We start from the raw sequence: 22976 nt of genomic DNA, 5'->3' as shown, positions 1-22976 counted from the left end.
CTCTCTCATATCTGCCAGAGAGCAAAACAAATGCAGCCCTTATTTTTCTCTCCATTTATGAGGAGTCTGTAAAGCTCTTAGAAGGAAAGTCAAGCCACAATCATTGCTCTGGTTTGTTCAAAGTAAATTTAAGAATTACTGGAGAGACACTGATCAATAGCTTTGTCCCCACACCACAAAAAATGAAGTGCTCTTTTTAACACCTGTCTATTGCTATATATATATATATATATATATATATATATAAAGCCAGTTTGCTAGGGAACTATGTAAACTTCGGTGTTAAAGCCCCAGAGAAAGGTGTAGTATATTAACTAGCTGCTTGGCCTGGGGAAAAAGGCTCAGAGAGTGATGTGGAGACATTGAAAAATCCTCAAAAAAGCCAAGTTCTAAGTAAGTAACTTGACTGGGAGTGCCTGGGCTCACTTTCCTCTGTCACCCTGGGAAAGTCACTTATTCCTTGTGTCTGTGACCAGCTGTAGGACCTCTGAAGCAGTAAGTCCCAGCAGTGACCTAATGTGGAGAAAATATGGTTGTGGAAGGCAGGTAACTCTCAGGAACAAAGCCTCTAGTGCAGGAGAAGTTGATGGGAAAGGATTGAAAGAAAACACAAAAACAAGCTGGTTACCAAGCATTAGCAAGCCCATAGTAAATTCCTAGAAGAGATCAGCTGACTGTGTTTTTCACCATAAGATAACTTATGAGGACTACTTGCTCCACTCCACCCATGACTAACCTCACCACCTCCTTCCCTTCACAGTGCAGATGATATTTGCAGTGAGCAACCATATGTAAACTGCAGATAGCACATCTCTAATGGGCTGCTGTGATCTGCATGTTCTTAAAATCAATTACATTAATCTTTTAATTAACATTAAAAGTCTTAACTGATGGTTTTGAAAGCTTCATTTCAAAAGCCTTCATTTTCCTAGGTGTGGATTGGCTCACTTCTCCCATAGACAGAGACATAGAAAATCAGAGCCAGCCTTTGAAATGGCAGACCTTAACTCCCACACACACATTTTCTTTTAAAAAGTGAAAACCAGGGGCCAAGCATGGTCTCATTCACAGCCCTAGTTCCACAGTGTTTTTTCCATGTTCTTTAGTCAGTAAAGTCTCACTGGGAGCATGGTGTCAAAAGGTCATACACCACCATTTGCCCGAATATGGAAGTGGTACAGGCTATGGGGTTTCCCTGTCAGACCTTAAGAATAGCTTTGCCAATATGGGTTTTGGGCTTTTTTTTTAATTTAAAAATAAAAAATAAAAAATAAAATAAAATAAAAATAAAAAAAATAAAAAATAAAAAAATAAAAAATAAAAAATAAATAAAAATAAATAAAAAAATAAAAAAATAAAAAAATAAAAAAAAAAAAAAAAAAAAAAAAAAAAAAAAAAAGGAAGAAGAGGAAGAAAAAAGTAAAAGCCCACTACTACCAGTTGTTTCATTTAATTCATTTAATGGGACCTACCATATCATCTTCTGCTTGAAGCCTGAGGGACAAAACCAGAATAGGATTCCTGTCCAGGACCAAGCCCAGAAGTGAGAATAGCTCCCCACACTTGGCTTGCACTTGCCACTGCTCCCACCTGTCCTGCAGGGAGCACTTGTCTCTGTCCTTTCTATCAGGAAAGCAATCTGGACTGCTGAGACAATGAGAAGGAGTGTGGTTCATCATAGTATCACCATTTTTTTTTCAAGTGCTAAAAATCCTTTTGAAAGCCCACTGTGTTTTGGCATGGGTGGGGAAGGAGTGTTGTGCACTGCAGCACACAGGGCAGATTTTCCTGTCCCACAGCAGGTTTGCCAAAAGGACAGAGAACTTCAAGGTGCCAAGAGTTTCCAGCTCTTCTCATCTATGGGAGCTTTCTTGGAGAGCCAGTCCCCAGACCTTAAAGGCTATAATACCAGGTTGACAAGCTGAATTAAGAGGGTAGAGAAAAGTTGCTGTGGTTCGGAGTTGCGGAGAAAAAGGGAAAGAATTCCATTACACCATTTGTAATTTCTAAAATCCTTTGTGATACTAGGGCCTTGCAATTTTGAGTCACAGGACTAGTAACACAGGACATGTGATGTGGATCACAGATCCTGATCCTATTTTTTATGTCCAACAAGAGAGCTTGACGCTATAGATCACCAGAGCCCTGTGCAAGCTCCATTTTCTTCTCAACCTGCATCTCAAAAAGCTCTCTAGGACCATGCTCAGGCTGGGAAGCATCATGAGCCTGTCCTCTCAGAAAGACCTGAACAGCTTTGGAAACCTTGTGTGCTGGAGAGGGAAGGCAACATTTGAGGTTCTGCTCTTTGCACAGAGCAGCCAGGCTTGGGTCAGTTTGGGCCAAACTGGTTACTACCATGAGAGCCAGGTCCCTGATTACTTGCTAAAGCTTCCCTGGAGCACACACTGCTGGAGCTCCCCTCTCATCAGCAGCCCTGCCATACCTGAGTCAAGGAACACTTTCTCCTGCTTTTCCTCCTGTTCCCATCCTCCCGTCATGGGGCAATCCTATGGGGCATTTGTCCCTTAGGAAGGTGGGCAGCATGAGCAGAGGGGAGGGATGGCACCAGTCCATGAGTGCCTTGGTGTGTCCTGTGTCCCACAGCTGGTGTGACCTGCTCCTGTAGGGGTTCAGCAGATGGCCAATGGCATCTGGCTGTGCCCCCTATGGCTGGTTAGCACAGCCACCATGTGCTGGGATAAAGAAAGACAGAACAGGTGCTGGAGGTTCTCAGCCAGAGCAGTACCAGAACTTCCCCATCATGATAAGAGCTGGGCTGACTGAGGTAGAAGACACCCTGCAATTTTCCTGGAAGTGATAGTGTGAGTGACCCACTGTGACAAGAAGCCTGCATCACTCCTGTGGCAGCGCACCCTGGCAGGGGAAAACATTGATGTTCTCATTGCTCAGGTCCCACTGTGGTAGAGAAGGTTCCCTGTTTACTGACTGCCAGCTGGAAGAGGACAAACCACCAGGATTTACCAGGATCCCTATTTAATATACCTAATACACATAAACTGGAAACTCAGCCTTGCTGCAGCTCTGAGCTGTGGAACAGTAGTTGCCACTTCTGCAATTAAGAGAAAAACAGAACAGTTTATTAAGCACAGTTGTGGGAACGTAGTTTCAGTTTTCAGTGGGTTCATCTGAATATTTTTTCCATTTTAGTTCATGTAAGTTCACGCCCTTTGGGTTTCACATAAAGCCGTAGGGTCTGAGAAGCTCAAAAAAAAAAATCTCAAAATCAAAATGTCAAGTTGAAACGAAACCATAAAAGGTATTTGGATTTGCATGAAAACGGGCCCAGATTTGCTTCAGGAGTTCCTGAAGCCTGGTAAAGCTTTTGAAGAGCCTAATCTGAGTTTTGTGGTTTCAGTGCAGACAGAAAGCAGTGCAAGAGAGCAGATGGGCTCCTTTCAGGAAGCCAAGGCAGAGGAGAATGATTAAGAAGCTATGAGAACAAGAACCATGGAGCAGGGGGGCTGGGGAGGGGGGAATCTAAAAAAATCTCCAAAACCAGATTTTCAATTGCTGAATGCTGCATCTTAGGACCTGAGAGAACATGGGTCTTGCCAAGGCACTACAAGATAGCGGACAGATCCTGTTTCTGAGGATCAGGCTCTGAATGGGAATAGAGAGGTTTGGAGATAAGTCCAGCCCTAATAGTGCCACAGACCCTTCTGCCTGTACATTGAACATCCCTCTCCCTTTATAAATAATCCCCTTCCCACAGTACTCCAGCCTCACATGAGGTAGGAAAACAAAACGAAAATAATTTACCAGGCTTATGCTCTCTAGTTAACACCTATAAACCTGTCCAAACATCAAATATTTTAAATTCTGGCTTTGATCTATTTTTTAAATTAGTTATTTCAATTTCATATGCTGTAAATTTATTCTCATTGAATTCTTTTACTGACATAAAAATAAACATTTCAGAATGACAATTCAATTTAGTTGTTTACCTTAAAAGATGCAGAATAAATTTAATTAACATTTCTTTCCACTAGGAGTCTATACATCTCTTTCAATTACACTCTTTACATTAACATCTTTTACATTGACAGGATGCAGAGAAGGCACTCATTGATTGTTTAGTCTCCTGGCTGAGCAACTGGGTGTCTTAAAAACAGAAATCTCTCACCATGACTGACATAACAAGGGTATACAATGCTATGAACAATGTAAGCAAAACCTTCAACACTTAAGTATGTTTCTTTGAGAGCATTTTTCCTTCTAACTACACAAAAATTTAACATCTAACCTGCAAATTAAACTTTCAGTCCCCTCTCCCTTATCATTTTTTTCTGGAAAAAAAAAAATTCTTCTTTCAACAGCAGAAAATATAAATTTGGCTGAAACACTGACTTTTGTTCCCATCCATCAAGAGGATCCTTACTTTCCTATCTTCTCAAGAGTTCATCTTGCCAAAGAAAATAAAATGGTTTTGCACAGCTTCAGCATTTGCTTGAATTCTCATGAACTTGGAGTGCTACTTGCATTTTATGTCATCCTCCCAGGAGCATGCACTCAGGAGATATGACACTCCCTGCTGACATTGTCATGCAGCATCACTGCAGGCCAGCCAGCAGCATTTCCAGCATCTGCACATTTAATAACCACGGGTTGCATAACAGGATAAATCATTACCTTGGTGTCATCTCGCTTTGGCGTTTTGCCCTCTCACAGGTTTACTTTCATGCAGGCTACTGAACTTACTTAACCCATGAAGCCATTTAGTCTCCTCACGCTTTCCACACCGTCTTTTGTGATATAAAAGAATTTCCTGGTATGGCCTGTCCTCACAGCACACACTCTCCCCAGCCATGTCTTCTGTTTGATAGTCCATCACAAGCACTGCAGTTGTACTTTGGATGCCATCTTCCAGGCAAGATGTTCTTTGAACCATCAAGAGCTGTCTACATCCCCTTAGCTAAGACCATACCCTGGCATTCAAAGGATGCTTAGTCAGACCATTTCCACTGAAATCAGATGCGTTTAAGTGCTTAGGCAGGTTTGCAGGCTGGGCCAAAGAGTCTTTCTGCTTCATCTAGTAGATTTGAGGACAGATACTACATTCTCACACTGCAAAGATAATAACTAGGTTTGTTTGGAAAATCATAGTGGGGCACTTTACCATCTGATAACTCAGCCTCAGTTCCAGCAATACCTTGGATCAGTGTTAAAAATGGTCGAAAGGCAAAAGTTTCCATGCCCCAGTCACAGCCAAACAAATGACTGAGGAATCTTCTTTCCAAATGATGATGTTTCAATACATTTTCTGTTAATTTCATAGAAATGGACTATAGTAAAATACATAACCTTAAGATCCAAATCAAAACCTAAACCATAGCAATTTACTTCATCTAAACAAAACTAAAGAGTTTAATTTTCTGTCAGCCAGAAACAGGGGGTAGTCTGAAGTCCTGTTGTTCAAACAGTTTGGACCTTTGTGCAGCAGTTAAAGAAGACACCCCAAATGATAACAATCCAAATTCTCACAGTTTTTGCAAGCAGCATTTGAAGTATCCAGCCTGGCCCTGGGCCAGAGTATGCAGGAGGAGGGTCCAGGCAGCTCTCCCCATCCTTCCTGTCTGGCATCCCAAACAGCTCATAGGATTACCGACCATTTTATGGTCACTCCTCCCCCTCTAAAGAAGCAGCTGATTCAAAGGAACAGCTGCTGTGTCAGCCAGACAAACAGGGTTTATTTCACAGAATCACAGAATCACCAGGTTGGAAGTGACCCTCAAGATCATTGAGTCCAACCCATGCCCTAACACCTCAACTAAACCATGGTACTGAGTGTCACATCCAATCTTTTTTTAAACACATCCATCCATCCATCCATCCATCCATCCATCCATCCATCCATCCACAATTTAAAAGTCACATCCAAAAAAGGAGCAAATGGGAAATAAAAATACGATACAGAGTAAGGGAAAACACAACAGAAAAAAGGTGTGACCCAAAGAGTAGCTGGTCCCCACATACAACTGCATAGATTAAGAAGTTCTGCTCCCTAGCTGGTTGTAGGCACGGGGAAGGCTGTGAGCAGCCCACTGGACTTGCAGTACTTGCTCTGAAATTTGCCACTGAACCTTGTCTAAAGCAAAAACAACAACAAAAAAAAACCCAAATAAAAAAGTAAAGCAGAAAAAGAGTGAAAATGCTACACCACAATGTTATGTAAAAAGAAGCACAGCTGAAATCATTTTGAGAAAATTTGGTGTTTGTCCTGTAACAGCTTCATTTCTGTGGTTTTTCTCAGCACAGATGCAGTGTGAAAAGTCTACAGCTGTACTTCCCTTCTTAAAAATAAACATACAATCATAAGCAGAAATCGTTTGGTACACAAGGGAGCCAATTCTGCCTGATGTCACCTAGTTGTACAGGCAGGAACTTCCCCAGAGGTACCACCACTTTGGTCCCTGTGAGAGCCACGCATCAAAGATGACACGCCAGGACTGTGTGATCTCACCCAGAACGGGGCCATCACACCCAGGGATACAGCACAGGGCCAGGGAGGCCAGGCTTAACCCTGAGCAGAGAACATGAGCCATGGCACTCCAGGAAAAGCAGCTCATGCAACATGGTACCAAAATTTCTCAGGAGCTCAGCAGTCCAGCAGACACCTAAACACAGGGTTGGTTTTTCCCATAGCTCAGCACCACGCTCTTTGGAAAACCTGACTCACAATGTTACAAGCAACATCAGCAGCTCAAACCCTGTTATTTATCTGTAGGACAACAACGTCTAGAGGCCCCAGGCATGGCATAGCACTGCTCTGTCCAGGCACTGCGCAATCCTGCTGGCTGAGAGCAGGAGCTCCAGGAGAGCTGACCTGACACTGGCAACCACCATCAGCTTCCCATGGCTGCCTGCCAGCCTTGTGCCATCCCATTTCTCTCTTCTGATCAATCACATCACTGCAGAGAATATTTAGATTTGAAACCAGGGTGCCAGGCTCCAGCAGCTCTGTTGCTGTTGGTGAGGCATCCCAAGGACGAGTCACCTGGCGTAACTCCAGCCCCAGCAGACTGAGCCCTGCTAGGTTTGCATCACAGGCGAGACAGACACGGGCAACCAACATCTTTTCCTATGGGTCATGTATGTGCTCCCAGTCCTTCATCAGCCCTTGGGGGAGAAGCTGCCACTCCCTCCCTGAGCTCTTGTTTCCAGTCCATCAAGAATTTTCCTCCAACTTGCACTCAGGAAGGCAGCATGGGCTTCCATCCCTCTTGCTCTCCAAGACTTCCTGGAAAGATCCAGCTGGGATTTCTCCTGTACATGGATATTTACTGGGGTCATGCCAATGGGGACACAGCCAGAATTTATCTGGCATCAGTTTCACAATGAATGGAATACAGAGCAAAATAGGGAGTCAGTCTAATCTTTTGGCCAACACACAGAGAGGGAGCTGACTGGCAGCCTCCTCCAGGAGGGGCAGACATGGCTTAGTGACCTGCAGCAGTGATTCCACTCTTCAAGAAGCCCCAAGCAGAAGGAAATTCTCTCTGCAAAGGAAGAAGGAGACTTCCTCAAGCACAGAAGAGAGGGCAAGACGGTGGGTCTGGACCAGTGTAGCATATCAAGATGTATATTTACTTCTTTTTTTCCTCCCTGACCTTCCCTGGGACCTTAGACAACCTGCCCTAATCTTTCCAGAGGTTTTGAGTGGTTTGTGCATGCAGAGAAAGCACCAGGGCTCAGCACCCTGGCAGACAGGTTGCATGCCCACCTGGTTCCCAGTCATCATGCCAGGGACAGCATGGCACCACGAGGACATGGAAATCATCCCTGACCAGAGCAAAGCCACAGGCAGAGGCATCTTTTGTCTGAAACACTTCCAAAATAAAAACATCTAATGTTGCCTTCATGAGAAGACTGAAGTCAGCCCTGAAAACACACAGGAGCCCTCTTTCAGAAATCAAACTGTTCTTCCCCATTCCCCAAACTTAAATATACAAGAGAGGAGACTGATACCAGTGCTAGCAGACATTATAACTATTTTCGACCCATCTGGCCCAGAGCAAAATAGACCAGAAGAGGAAAAGCCCTTGCATAGCAAATCCCTCTGATCCAGACTCAGTCTTCCAGCACTTTCGCCAAAATTATGGGATAGTTCCTTAGCCTACATAAGTCAGCAGGAACACATGGATTTCTGTGGAAAGGAGAAGCAGTTCCCACAGGATAAACATACCTCCATGCTTTTTGGTAGGCATATTCATAGTAACCTTTTAGCCAGAAACATGTGCTGGCTTAACAAGATGTTTGAAAATTGGCCTGCAATTTAAATTTTGGTAGAAAATGAGCAATAGGATAGGTCCTTGTTTCAAATCTACACCTCTAAGACAGGTCTTGGACATTTATTACCAAATATGAAACTCTTAGCTCAAGCTAAAAAGTAGAATTAGGGAAGGAATTTGAAGAATTATTTATTTTATAAATATTGAAGTTTCAGAATACACAGTTGAGAACAGACACATCTCCAAGGGCTACAGCTCATGGGTACAGATCCTGAATCAATATTAGCCACCATCAGCTTCCTCACGTTTGCCTTGTGCCCTTCCCAATCTCAAGGAAGCAGGACTATAAGAATAAGCCTGTGTTATCAGACAGAGATTTTTGGCTTCTATGTTTGGGAGCAGTGAGATTGCCCATCCAACTTCATCTCACTGCAGCACGCAGACATTTGAAATTTGCTTTTTCCCCACAAACAGGAACAGTTCTCTTCTGATTCACGCTGAAAGTGACAGGGGATTTTCAGAATTATCACAACACAAGACGTCATCTTCCTCTGCCGGCAAGAGGGATTGAAAATGACCTGATTTCATAAAAATATCAGCGTGTGTGTGGTGTGTGGTCTGTTACTCTTCCACACTGTTGTGGTTTCTGGGTGCACGGCAGCAGCCTGCCTGCTACATACTGTAAAGCAAAATACAGGTTGGAAAACTGAAAAAGTGGAAGAGGAACAAAACAGAAATGCCTGGACAGATCAGTATCCAGTGTAGGCCAGCTAACATTTGAATCAGAACAAAAGTAGTAATTGAATAGGAAAACATTCATTTCCTCTCCTTCTAAAATAGCAGTAATGTGAGGCACAGGAAGTACACATGCTCTCATGTTTTGATTTTCAAATAAATTTCGGATGAAATGACATCAAGAATAAGCCTGGGAAAGTCCTTTGTTTATTATTTTTTTCTTTGCTTTCCTTTGCAAAAAGGCAAAGTTTGGCTTATTTCTACATTTGCAGATTCACAGTAATAATTTCAGTGGCACCTGAAATTCAGAATATGTCACTACAAACTATTCAGCAACTGGAGTGGAAAAATATTTTCATGACTTAAAACCACAGATTACTTCAAAATTGAAGTATATTATCTCCCTAGAAACATTTCAATGAGACAAAAAAAATGCACAAAAAAAAAAAGGAATGAATTTCTCCAGTAAAAGCATAATTTTTTTTTTTAAAAGTTCTTTTTCCTTACATATCCACACTCTGTCCTCAGCTCATTTTCACACTCCTGGATGTCATGGCACCTTTCCAAAGCCCTTTGCTGCTTTAAAGTGTATTGAATTTTACAGGCTTGGTGCAAAGGCATTGTTTTTACATTGTTCCTTTATTTTTCTTCAGTTTCAGATTCAGCCTCGGGTGGCTTCCATTTCTTTTCACTCCAATTTAATGTATTCCTGAGCATCATTTCAACTCTACATACTCCAAAGCAGCTTGTATGGACCCACTGACCTCTCTCTACTCCACTGATGGGAAGAGGGAAGGAGCAGAGCCCTCTGGCTAGGAAGGAACCAGCCTTGTGGATGGTAGGCAGTGAATCAGAGGTGAACTCATCCCCAGCAGTTCACACTGAGCAGCAGCTGCTGGAAAGTGTCTGTTTCACAGACTTGCTTCTCATGAATGCTCTGATCCCGTGGGCTCTTAAGGCATACACTGAAAAATCCCATTTTGGCACCACAAGGCTCAATGCAAACACCTCACTGAGGTTGTGTCACACATCACCAGAAGCCAGAGATAATCTGATTTACTCCATTCTGCTCAACCTCAGACAGATCATCAATGTGCATCAAGTGCTAACACCGACAACGGACAGAAAGGATAAATACAAAAATGTAAACCTGATGATAATGTTCCAAAAGTCACCCTTGCATGTAGAGATCTAGCACTGCTTAGGAGGTACCAGCATCTTGAAGCAAATATTCAGCAGCTTCTTACTCTCTATGTGGTCTTCTCCCCAGTTCAGCAGGTTAGGGACCAACTTGTGAAAAACAGATTAAAGGACTCGTACCCCAAACCAGCTTCTATCCTAAAAACTAAATCCAAACTCTGGCCAGGTTCACTTTTTGAAGATCAGAATAGGAAATGGGATGGGGCCCAAGGCCCATGGTCCTACAGGCTTGTTCCTGGAGAGTTCTCTCTTCCAGGCTGGGGTGGCATCTGTACTGACTGCAGCCAGCCCACGCACTGACAGATTTTTCTATCAAAGGATCTCCTCTTCAATGTGTTTGCTCCCTAGTCAGTGCTGCAGCACTATCAGCTGCTTTACATCCATCAGATGGCAGAGGTATTGCTGCCTTTAAAACTGTGAGCACAACCTCTGTGCAAGGTTAAAGCCATGGCAGCTCTACCTGGCCCAGGAGGAGCAAAGAGCCTTGCAGCAGCAGCCCTGACAATCAGAGAAAGTCATCTCTGGGGAAACCCTGATTCATAAACCAGCTACTCTTAAATCACAGAGCAGACATCTCTTGCTTTTAGGAAGCAGCCAAAAAATGTGCATGTGTCTCACCTATTTCAAGGGAGCTTTTTCTGAGTAATTCTTCCCCAAATCAGTTTGCAGCAAGGTGGCTCACCCGGGCCTCCCACGTCATGTAGTAGCGTGCAGTGATGTCCTTTGTCAAACAGCACCTTCTGTTTCTAGAGAGAGAGAGAAACCAAGAACATCACTCTCATTTTTCTAAGATACATTTATTGTAAGTGATTTCAGCACTGTTGGTAGCTAACTTCAAGAAGGCAGGTGGGTGATTCAACCAAGCCAAGCATCTTGATAGTTACTTATTTCCCCTTTGCTCTTGTCATTTCTTCTTTTGGAGGAATTTATTAATTATAAAAGTGATGGATAATGCCTATTTTAGAAGGTTAAAAAAAGACTGATTTGCACTTTTCTTGCCCTTTTGTGCAAGTTAGACAACCTCTATTGGGTACTGGAAGAAGCCTGCTGGAGCTGGGGAAAAAGAAGCATCTCCCAGTAACATGAACATCCCGATATGAGAGGTGGAACCTGCCTGCACACAAACCACTTCTCCAGCTCATCAGAAGCAGAGAAAGCATGAGTTGAAAAGGCAAGGTAAGTGTACTATTGAAAAAATATCCTTAAACCAGTCTGCTTTAGGGTTTAATGCACAGCATCCATAGCAAGGCAGCTGGTGTATAGGGGTCTGAGCTCTGTCCTTCTCATGCAGGAGCTCAGCTAAACCCTTCAATGCCTGGCAGTGCCCCTGCTGGCACCTCACACTCAGCCTAATTCCTGCACCTGCCTGTGTGTCATGCCAGTCCCTGACCTCAATCAGAGGCTCACCAGCCGCCAAGCACTGCAAATGGGACTGACTCAACAGATCTGTGGGGATTGCTCTGCACACCCACAAAAGAAGGTGGCAAGGCTCAATCCATTGCCAAATCCTGTCTCTCGCTGTCCTCAGCTCAGTGCCTTACCCATCTCCAGGGCAGGACCAAGGAAGTGGCTCTTGTGAGTCAGCAGGCAGCATCTCCAGCACTGGTACAGCAACATGAGCTGTGACGGAGGATTTGTCACCTCAAGGCTGGAAGCTCCTGCTTGTTGTCCACAATGGACCTTGCCAATCCTTTTCCTAAGAAGGAATTAAAAAAAAAAAAAAAAAACCTTCCTGTGCAAGGAGGGAGGAAAAGAAAAGCCTCAGGGTGAGCTGGTGGGTTGGAGCAGGACACAAAGTGACCCCTGGTCCACTAGCAGCTCTCATGCCAAGCAAAGAGCCAGAGGCTGAAGAGGGGGAAGTACTCCCTGCTCCCACACTATGCAGGTTTCTAGGGCTCCTGGAGCAACTCCAGGCCTCCGTGGGCCTCACTTGACTGCTACTAAAGCAAATCTGAGAAAAAAAGCAAATAGGAGCTGCCCACATGCAGCTCCTGGGCTTGGGTTGATCTTTCACTCCATGTTGCAGAGGTCTGGCTCCTCTCCCTTGCACACCTCCCTGGTGCCACTGTCCTCACCCCACCAGGAGCTGCTATGGCTGCTGCTCCAAATTTCTCTTCCCTCTCCAGTATACAATTGCCAAAGCCCTTGATTAGACTGTGAGAACTGCTATTGTCTGCCAAACTACTCAGATGTATCTGCTGCAACGATTAAATATTTTGCAAGGCTTAATCCTGTTTCTGCGTAAATCTGGTTTAGATGAGAGCATTTTTCACCACCTCTGGGAAGTCAGCAGAACATTCATGGAAACAGTTCCTCAAGTCAGGGTGTAGTCCTCTGGCCTTACTTTGACCAACAACTCCTGCAAACCACATTATGCATGTCCAGAGAGAGATGAGGTGTCCTTCAACAATCCCACAAACACCATCCCTGCCAGAAACAGTGGAGGGATGAGATTGGTAACCCACCGGGCTTTTTCTTCTTTCCATCCCAGCCTCGTGATTCATCAGAGCCACTGAAAGAGCTGTCAAGGGGAATCAAGCCCTGAGCACTGTTTCAAGGCAGATCTACATCCAGAGCAACATGCTGCACTTCAGCCTCTCCACCTGCCACATTCCACATTCATAGGTGTGTTTGCAGATTTGTGTGTTTTAGGAGGAAAGTTCATCCTTGAGTCAGAAATTCATTAGGCCAGTGTCAAGCTAGTTCAAAGGGTACCAGTTTGCCATGGCCAGCTCATTTGCTCCCTCAGAAGCAGCCAGGCATGAAAAGTTTTGATTTGAATTCAATTAGCACGCAATGTATTTTCCTGTAGTGATAAATTATGCTCTTTCATCAAAATGTGTTTCAAAAGTTTGCACTCCAGGCACCTTCTGAAAGGGAAAATCTTTGATATGTGACTTCTGAGTAGAAGACAACAGACTCTAACCATGACATCTTCTGCTATCTGGAAAGGACTCTGGGAATCTCCCACCTGAAGGTTAGTTTCAGACACGCAAGGAGACCACTGGTTCCTGATTAGCTACTTGCAGAGGGAAATTCCAATTCTCTCCCCTTCTTTGCTCCTGCTAAGACTTAAATGTGAAAGCCTCACCAAGAACACCAGTTAGGAGGAAAAGTTCAAGCTGCAGCTGTGGTAGCTCCCAAGTACTTTAGGGTAAGAGAGGCTCAAAGATGAACCCCAGAAATTATGTATTTAATAATGAGAAACTACAGACTCTCTGCTCTCCAACAACAGAATTGCTGCTTTCATCACAAACAAGATAAGCAGCTCTGAGTTGTGAAATTTCTTGTTTGACACTGAAACAAGGATAATACGTAAGGATCACAGGCAAGAATTGAAATGGCTTTGGTTGGCATTCCCCATAGACTTTTCACACAGCCCATGGGAATCCAAATATAGACACCAGTGTTGCTTCCCACCAGATGCAAAATCATTCTGCAAGTTAAAATATCTGAAAGTTCAGGGTCCTCTTAAACTACAATAGCCTCTTGAAGATTTTCTGCCCTTTTCCTCATCCACCATTTAGAAATATCATCAGGCACCTTCCCACGGCTGCAGATAGAAGCAGCTCCTCATGTTTCCATCCCAAATCTTCTTGGGGTACATTCTGCTGCTACACATCACAGCCCACTCTAAGTCTGGAGTTATGGAAGGACAAGACTTCCACGTCTTGCTGTGTCAGCCCAACAGCTTAGCACCACAATATGCCCCTAACCTGCTTTCCTCCTTAACACACTGCAGCTACAATGGGTTCATTCCAAGGGTTTAAATAGGTAAACAGGACTGCTTTCATCTCCAGTGGGTTACAGATAACGAGTGGTTTTGCTGGCAGATCAAGTCAGGGCTTCGTGTTGTCTTCCTGCCCAGTAGCTTGCCCTGCACCTCATGCTGAGGGCAAGCCCTCAAACCACCAGAGCCAGCTGCTTGCTCTAGGCAGGAAGATTGTGCCTGGGAAATGCTCCCAGGGATCCCACCACGACACACCGGAGAGGGCTGTTCTCTTGCAGCTTCCTCCCTCTGGCACAGAAGCCAGTGGCAGGCAATGGTAATACCTTCCTTTAGCACAGCTGGTTCAAAGTAAACTTGCCTTAAATTATAACTGAGTAAGCAATATTGCTTATCAAGATATTTTAAGGAAAAAAGAAGTCTTCTCTGAAGAAGCAATCAATTTGTAATCCAGCTGTTTCTTATACAATTACAGCTTAAAGTTGAAGTTATGAATTTTGAACTTACAGGTTCTTTTGTGCAAGATGGAGATGGAAAGGTCACTTTTAACACAATATTAGCTTTGAGCTATGAAATGAATATATTATCTAAACTAGACAAGACATTGATAAATATCTAAGAGGATGAGGCTTTTGGCAAGCACAATTTCTCTTTTTTCCACTGATGCAACAGAAATTGCTTTTTTTTTTTAGTATTGTCTAATATTGTCCAAACTGAACATGCATCTCAGACCACAATCTTGAGGCACACAGAATAAATAGATGATCCCTTGTTCCAGGCTTATCCAGTGATTTGCAGATGCTCCACATGCTTATGACACCCACAAGCTGATCAGTGATTGTCACCATCAAGTGTGACATGCAAAATTCCACAGACTCTGCCCTTTGATGAACCATGGGCCAGACATCACCTGACTCTGTCAGGGAGACCATTTCAGAGATGTCAGTGCAGGTGGTCAACTGGCCACCTCCTGAGGTAGAGACAGCACCCAATGTCAGCTCTCCAGGAATGGGCCAGTTCACAGCACTGACTATAGGTAAAAAGGCCTTCATCTGGAAAAATCAGACATCAGCCAAATACAAATGTGAGTGTGTTTGTGAAGGGTCGGTGGCAATTATCACACATTAATCTTGGGCTAATTCTAATTTTAGGCATCTAACTTAGGTGCTGATACCAGCCCTAGGGTGTCAGCAGAGTATCTAGAAGGTGACTCAGATGATTCCCAGAGCCCACCACAGAGTTGTGCCCCCCTGGCTGGTCTGCCTGCCTGCACCCCTGGCACAAGGGGTACCTCAGGAGGCTATGATGCTGCAGAGGAGTTCCAACCCTCTAGAAGAGCATCAAGTCAAATTGAGGCTGAAGGAAACAATAGGAAAATGCACAGCACCCAGAGCCAAAGAAGTTACCATGTAAGCAGGCTGGTGACTGCAGAAATAAAAGGCGCATTGCTTACAGCCACCTTGTAGTGGAGGATCTGAAAACAGAACCTGGGGTTGCTGAAGCCCTGGTCTCTGCTCAGACCCCTCCCTGGCTGTTGCTGGAGGATGTCCTGCTCTGCACCTCCACCCACCCTTTCTTTGCTGGCTGGGGACCTCCCTAGGGACATGGCACCAGCCCATATGTTCAGGTGCTTTTCCAAGTGCTGAGACCCTGTTTTCCCAGCAGGAAGCAGAGATACTTGGCTCAAAAAACAGCTCCTGGCCAGTCTTTCCCCCTCTGCCAAAGCACAAATGCTCTCTTCATGTCATAGTATGGAACAGACACTTTTAAACACAGTTTCAGAGGACTACCAGCTACCTGGCTCAACAGCTCTTCCAGACACATGAGGTACTACAGATGGAAAAGCAGCCAGGCCAGCATATGCTTCCTCCCAGCTTTACAGGAGACACTTTTTGGGAGGTGAGACTGAGATATACCTTCATCTAACCACCAGTCACAGTTCCTCTTCAGGATTCACATGTACCTATCCCAGTTTTAGAAACAGATATCAGATGTTGGACTGCAGCCAGAAAATCATGCTGAAGAGCCTTCTTTTCAGGAATAAACATTATTCTCTCTAGGCTGGATTTAAGCCCCTCAGTTACAAGAGAGAGATTCATTATCAATGCCCAAAGCACCTACTGGCATGTGCGGGTTTGTTTTTCATCTCTGCTGTGTAGACATTCAGATGGTCACAGCTCCTTTCTCTCACTCCCTGCAGCACCTGCAAGCACAGTTCAGGGGCAGCAGTCACACATGAGGCAGCAGATCCATGACTGTCATCCCCAAGTGTAGCACACAGAAGTGCCACCCCACAGTCTCTGCCCTTCCATGAGCCACAAACCAAACACTGCCAGACTCTGCCAGGGAGACCATTTCAGAGATGTCAGTGCAGGTGGTCAACCGGCCACCTCGTGAGGCAGACACAGCACCCAATGCCAGTCACCTTGCCATGGGAAAGTCTGCATGGATCCACAGTGTGGAAGAGAGGAGAAGAAAGATGTTTGGTCTGTCTGACTTAGAGACTTATCACTGTAAGGTAAGAAAGGCTTTTCTGCCATAGCAAAGCTGGTCAGTGCATGGAAAGCCATCCTTCCCAGGAAAACCTCAGCAGAGGTGCAATGCAGGGCTCAGCATTTGGTATGACTTCAGTGATTCCTGGAGTTCCCAACCCCAGAATCAAACTGTTATCCTGACTGTCCTGGATCATCCACACACTAGGTGAATGTGAAGGATATGGAAATGCCACAGAGCTGCCAGCCCCTTCCCAAAGAAGTGACAGAAAAAAAAATGTGGAGGAACAATGCACTGATTTGCAGCAAGTCCCTTAATTACCCAACAGGCTGCTTAAATAGTGAGAGCTTCCCTGGAGCACATGCTGGGTCTCCAAGGGTTCATGAAACAAAAGCCATTGGTGTTTCCTATGTCTTTTGGGACATAGCATGTTCCTGCTACTATTATAAATCAACAAGGGCTAGCAGGAGTCAGAGGAGACCTGCCATTTCACATCATCTGTGAGGAGAACACCTGAGTTACTGCAGTGCTGCTTTTTCACATGGCTATTCTGTAGGATAAAACTTCTAATTAACTGCATAGTAATTGTGATGGGAAGACTCTTTTGCTAATTATTTCTATACCCCCAGGCAATGGAATAAAATCAATACGTAGCAAGAAAATGATAGGTAAATAACCTTGGTAACTTGTGCTGCAGGTAAATTAACAGTGTGGCAGCAGATGGGAATGCCTTCACAAATCAGGATGCTGGCTGAAACCAGGCTTCAGATGTGCATCACCCACCAAAGCTGCCTCTGCCTCCTTCAGCACAGCCTCACACAGGTCCTACAGCCCCCTCCTTCACAGTGTGCTGAGGAACCTGCTTAAAGCAGAGAAGGCTTCCCTCACTTTCTTGTATTGAAAAGTCTATATACTACATTTACTTGCTTTAATGCTACTGGAACAGCCAAAAGGAGGGGAAATGACCTTAGGAGCCATGCAACTGGCACAACATTTCTTGTTACTCCTCACAGGCAAAAAAAAGCTTTTGGATTCAGTCATGTTTGTGTAAAACCAGGGCTCAAAAGGATGTAATTCCATGAGCCCTCACCAATAGTTACTTCTGCCACATGGTAGGAAAGATGAGATTTTAAGATTTAAGCTGAAGGGATTGGTTACTTTGGACCCTCTGTTTTACTACACCCACTTTCACCATGCTTGAGGGGATCTGTGTTTCCAGGAGCCAAGTTTACCCAGAGCTGGGCACCACCCGAGAGCCGCGCAGGGCTGGAAGCCTCTATGGCGCGTTAAACTCTGTTTGTCGTCCACAGCGCAACTTTCATCGATCTGAGAGCGAGATAACAATTTACAGAAACAAAACCACAACCACTTGTTAGCTGCGAGTGCCTCCACATGCGCTGCATTAATTCAGGCATGGATTAGACATGGAAATGCAGCCGGAGCTGCGCTGGGATGCCGGTTCTCTTCCAGACTGCTCTCGCATCAAGTCCCATCCTGCCGCATTCCCATGCCAAGCTCCGGCGGAGATAAAGCGGGAAGGTGCAGGCACAGGGCATGTCTGGCAGGCCCGCTCCCATGACTAACTAACTATTCCTGCGATAACAGGCTCGGCCACCTACACAACTGCAGCCCTCGGAATCATCGCTGCGCCGCGGGTTCCCAGGAGCGGCAGAGCGATGGCAGGGCCAGATAAGCCTTCGCTGTCGCTCTCACTGGGGGGTTTCTGGGTCTGGGCTGCCTTCTGGATCTCACACACCGCTCTTGTAGCTCTGTCAGTCATTTTCATCAGGTCCACTGCTCCATCAGATCCCTGTTTTTGTCCATACCAGTGTGTCGCTCCCAAAAATCCCCTGTGAGCACAAACTGCAGCTGGGCAGACATTGAAATCCCCTCCCCTTAAACCACACAAACACATCCAAAAAGACACATGGATTTTTCAGACCCAGTGCTTCGCAGCCTCTACCTGGTAAATGCATCCTCCCCTTCCATCTTTTCTCTTTTCCCTCCCATCACAACGTCCCAGACTGATACGCTTTGAAAGGCACAGCTCATGGGTCCATAGCGTCATTGCACACCAGCAAAAAGCCTTTGCAGCTTTCAAAATCTTCAACAACAGAATTTTCTTGGCTTTCAAATACAAGATCTCAGGCGTGTTCACAAGAATGAGTTTACATCAAAGCAAGCTGTCAGCAAAATTGCACTAACTGGCACAAAACAGGCACATCCAGCAGTTGGGTTTTCTGTTGGCACTAGTTGTTGCTTCCATTTCCTCCACACTGTGCTCTTGGCAAAGTAAACTACCCATTTGTCCCAGGTCCTGAGCACCTTAGGATCATTGCCACAGCCCATGGTTGCCTGGCTAGGAACAGCCATGTTAAAATGACTACTTCCCACACCAGGGGGTCACACCTCTGCCAAAGAGGAGTTGGACACCCCACCCTCACCTGATACTGGGAAAGGGAAAAGCAGGGGAGCCCTGCAGAGAACAAGGATGGGATAAGGGAGAAAGATGCATTCTATTGTCACTGACACGAAAGGAGCTCATCCTCCAAAATACATCATGCATTTGGTAAAGCCCACAGGGGTTTGGGGCCAGTGGGATCCCAGCATGGACTGGATAGGCAGGAAGATAACCTAAGCAAGGAGATAGATACAAGGCTGCAGGCAGGGTACACCCAGAGAGACCAGCCCCAGAAAACAGACTGATAGAAGAAGCTTTTAAGTTGGGTTTTCTAATGGCTGCCATCATTGGGCAATGATTTGCCAGCATTCACAGAGCCTAGGCCAGGAGGACCACCATAGAAATCATGGGCAGCTTTATTTCTCAGGGCCCTGTAAACTAGAACCACATATTTTTCTTTTTTTTTTTTTTTTTTGGAGGAGCCTCCTCGCCCTGATATCTTTAATTAAGAGGGTTGTGTGTTGTTTTTCTTTTACTGTGTGGTAGCTTTTATCTAACAGGTATATGTAAAAAGTGTGCCTGGGGAAAATCATATTCATGGGAACAAACTTAGCAAAGCCACTTTAACCCGGCTGCTTTTTTAAGAAGCACCTGAGGGCAAACCCTTGAAGATATTTATGCTCTATGGTGAGTTAGAGGCTTCTGAAAACTCCCACTAATCCCACTTCCCTTTATTCCCCTGGGTATCAGCAGTGGGAAGCGCCACTGTCCCTCTGCTCTCAGTCTAGAGCATTCATAAGGAGCTACTTTAAAGCCAGATGATGGGCTCCACCCTGTAAATAGCTGAGGGCCCCAGCCCCTCACAGCAAGCCGTGAGTGCCCCAGCAGCTCAAGGAGTTCAAATGTGATTGTGAAGCTCATGCAAATCTAAGTATCTGCATAGAGCTTTAATGACGAGCACCTTATGGCTACATCACACAGGTCAGGTACACATCACTAGGCTGGGGGGGGGGGGGTTTGGCCAGAGAAGTTGTCAGTCTGCAGTTGGGATGTCTACATGATTCAACCAGTGCTGGCAAAATGTAGCACAGCTGGTACCACAGTCACAGAATCACAGGATGGGTAATGTTGGCAGGGACCACTGGAGGTCATCTGGCCCAACCTCCCTGCTCAATCTGAATCCCCTAGATATATTACTCAGGATTGTGTCCAGACAGTTTTTGAATATCTGCAGTGAGGGAGACATCACAACCTCTCTGGGAAACCTGTTTCAGTGCTCAGGTACCCACACAGTGAAGTTCTTCCTCATATTCAGGTGGAATTTCTATGTTCCTGTTTCTGTCCATTGCCTCTTGACCTAGCAAAACTGCAAGAGAAGTGATGATTTTAAGTTAGAGCTGAAGATTAGAGAAGTACAGGGCATTTTTGCTATGCTTTATCATACCTTTTGTAAAATATCAACCTGCAACATCATTTCTAGGTTAGACTTTAGTTTCTGTTTAAAAAATGATACAAGCTACCTTAAAAGTTTGATCCAGCTCCTCATTAAGTCCATGTGAAAAGGGCTTTCTGAAAGGATCACTCCCTTCCTAAGCAGCTCAGGACCATGCTTTTGTGGAGGAGCCCTATCTACATCAGAAGGAGGGGTAGATGTAATCATAGTGACTAACACAGTCCTGTTGCTACTTTCACCAGCTTTAAGCATTCAGAAATTAGGCACAAGCCTCTATCCTCTCCACTGCACAGATCTTTCCCATACCAGCTGAAAAAAATCCCCACAAGGCTAGCTTGTAAATTCAGGTCTTCAAGAAAAAAAAATTAAAATAACAAAATCAAAAAACCAAACATCTGGGGCAGTTTACCTCCAGGTGCCTGAGTGTGGGGAGTTTTCCAGCCACAACCCCAAATGCTTTCACCACAACCCTGAGGGCCAACAGTGCTGCCACTCAAGAAGCAGAGCAGGGCAGGCAGCTGGTCAGCAGCAGTTCCTTGGCAGCCCAAACCCTGAGCTGCAGGGTGCCAGGAAGAAAAGACGAATAAAACCAACTCAATGCAGCTGCTGTGAACTGTGACCCCATTTACAGAAGTTGGCACAGCTGTGTGGGATGCACCAGCATGTTTTTTCCATCTGTGGATAGGAAGCCCTACAGGGAAAGGGAGGGAGGGAGAGAGGGGGGGGGTCTGCTGGGCATTTTTTCTTAGTGGAAGTTGGTCTAGTTAAAAATTGCCAAGAACAGGCCAAAAGTAGGGAGGGTTAGGCAATGTAAATTCAGGGTGCATCACCCAGCAGCTCTAACACAACCCTCTGTATTGCACTGCCAGTGAGTGGAGAGGGAGCCATGGTGTGAGGGCTCCACCAGCACTGCTGCCATTGAGTTTTACTGCCTGCACTGCACCCAGACAGCACAGACCTTGGGAGAAATAGTCCCAAAAAACTTCCAAAAATGCATACAGGCCCTTGCTGCCAAGGAGGATCATGTGTCTGCCCCCACAGCTGTGCCTAGGGCAGCACTGGGCTCAGCCTTCACTGCTTGGGCATGATCCTGATCCACACATGCCCTGCCAGGATTCCCTGCACTGGCACCTGGCCACAGTATGGGAGCAGGGGGGGAGCAGCAGTGGGGTGCAGGCTGCACCCTTGAGCTGAGTGTACTGCAGGAGTGAAAGGTTTTACCTGACAATCTTGGTGCCACTGTCCCTGCTGTGGGGCAGGGGCAAGTCCCTGAGCCAAGCAAACCTGTGGTCTTGTCCCTTACACATGTGCCTTGTATTCACATCTCTGATTTGAAACAAGCTCTGATTTTTACATCTCTGCTGAAAATTCCGGACAGGAACAGGTGTGATTCCTTCCAAACAACTCCCTTCAATCATTTTCTGGTGTTTCCTTTTTCCTGCTCCTTCTCTGGTTGTGGCACAGTAGGACTGGAGTGAGAGGGAAGGTGCAGGAGTGGGTTTTGCTGATGACAGGGACATTTCAGACCTTCTGTAGCTGCCAAGTCACTTGACAGGGGCATGTACCATGCACTGGCATTCACTCAGTGCAGGGCTGCTCTTGCCACATGTGCAGCACCAACAAAAGCAGACAAATCCCCATGCACAGTCTGCTTGTGGGAAGGGCATAGAGGAGCATGAATGTGATAAAATAAAACCACTGAGCACTAACACTGTTTTATGTGTCCTCATTTACACTGCAAACATGGACAGCTAAGGCCGGTCTCTTTGACTTTGGTTAAGCTAGGAAATAAAAGGAGTCAGGGCCAGAGGCCAAGGCCAAGTCTTGCTCCCTTGCAGCCAGCCTTTCTCCCCCCAGCCATGAGATTGGGACCCATCTGCACTGCCCTGGGTGACAGCCCCCAAAGATGCACTGCCCCTGCTGCCCCAGGGCCAGGGCTGCTCTCCTGGAGGACTCAGGAGCTTCAATCTTGCTCTGGACTCCACAAGTAATAGGATGATATTCCTGTCCCAAAGACCTGCTCATCTCACCCCAGAGCACAACCTGGCAGCTCCAAGTAGCACAGATTAAATCACAGCTGTATACTTTTATTTTCTACCCCCAGCCTGGTCAGTCAGGAATGAGCATTGCTGGGCTAAATCTCCTAAAACAGGCACTGGGGTCCAATTTGAGATGTACTTCTTGTCACAAACTAAGAGGCACTGGCCTAAATCACATACCCAGGCATATTACACTGTAAAACACTTCCAGCACAATGTTATATGTCAAATGTCAATCTATTGTGAGCTTTCATATCAAAGGGCAAATGCTGATTGAAGAGAAGCAGAGTAGTGCAGCAGAGAAGTAAATAAAAGGAAAGGTCTTAAGAGGCTTACAGCCACCCTGGTATAAAAGAATCGTCTTTCAAGCTGATAAAAATATTGTTACACGCTCTGATAAGAATAATCTCTCAGGCTCTGATAAGACTACAATGAGAACAAGCCTTTTACAACACAGCATTAGTGAACCACAACCCCATCCTGCCCAGAAATACCCTTTCTAGGTGCCGCTTCCTTTTGTTCTCCAGTGGGGTAAGCACTGAAAAGAGCTACTGTAGCTTTCCTCCCTGTCTAGCAGGGACACAGCCAGGAAAGGACTCGGTGGACTCCACCCTATTGAATATGGAGCAATTCACTCCAAAGCAACTAAAGCATGCAAATAATTGCATTGACTTCAAAT

Source organism: Zosterops lateralis, assembly GCF_965231275.1.
Source record: "Zosterops lateralis genome assembly, chromosome: 2".
Classification (NCBI taxonomy): domain Eukaryota; kingdom Metazoa; phylum Chordata; class Aves; order Passeriformes; family Zosteropidae; genus Zosterops; species Zosterops lateralis.
The sequence above is the reverse complement of the archived record's forward strand: the minus strand, read 5'-3'. Positions refer to the sequence as shown.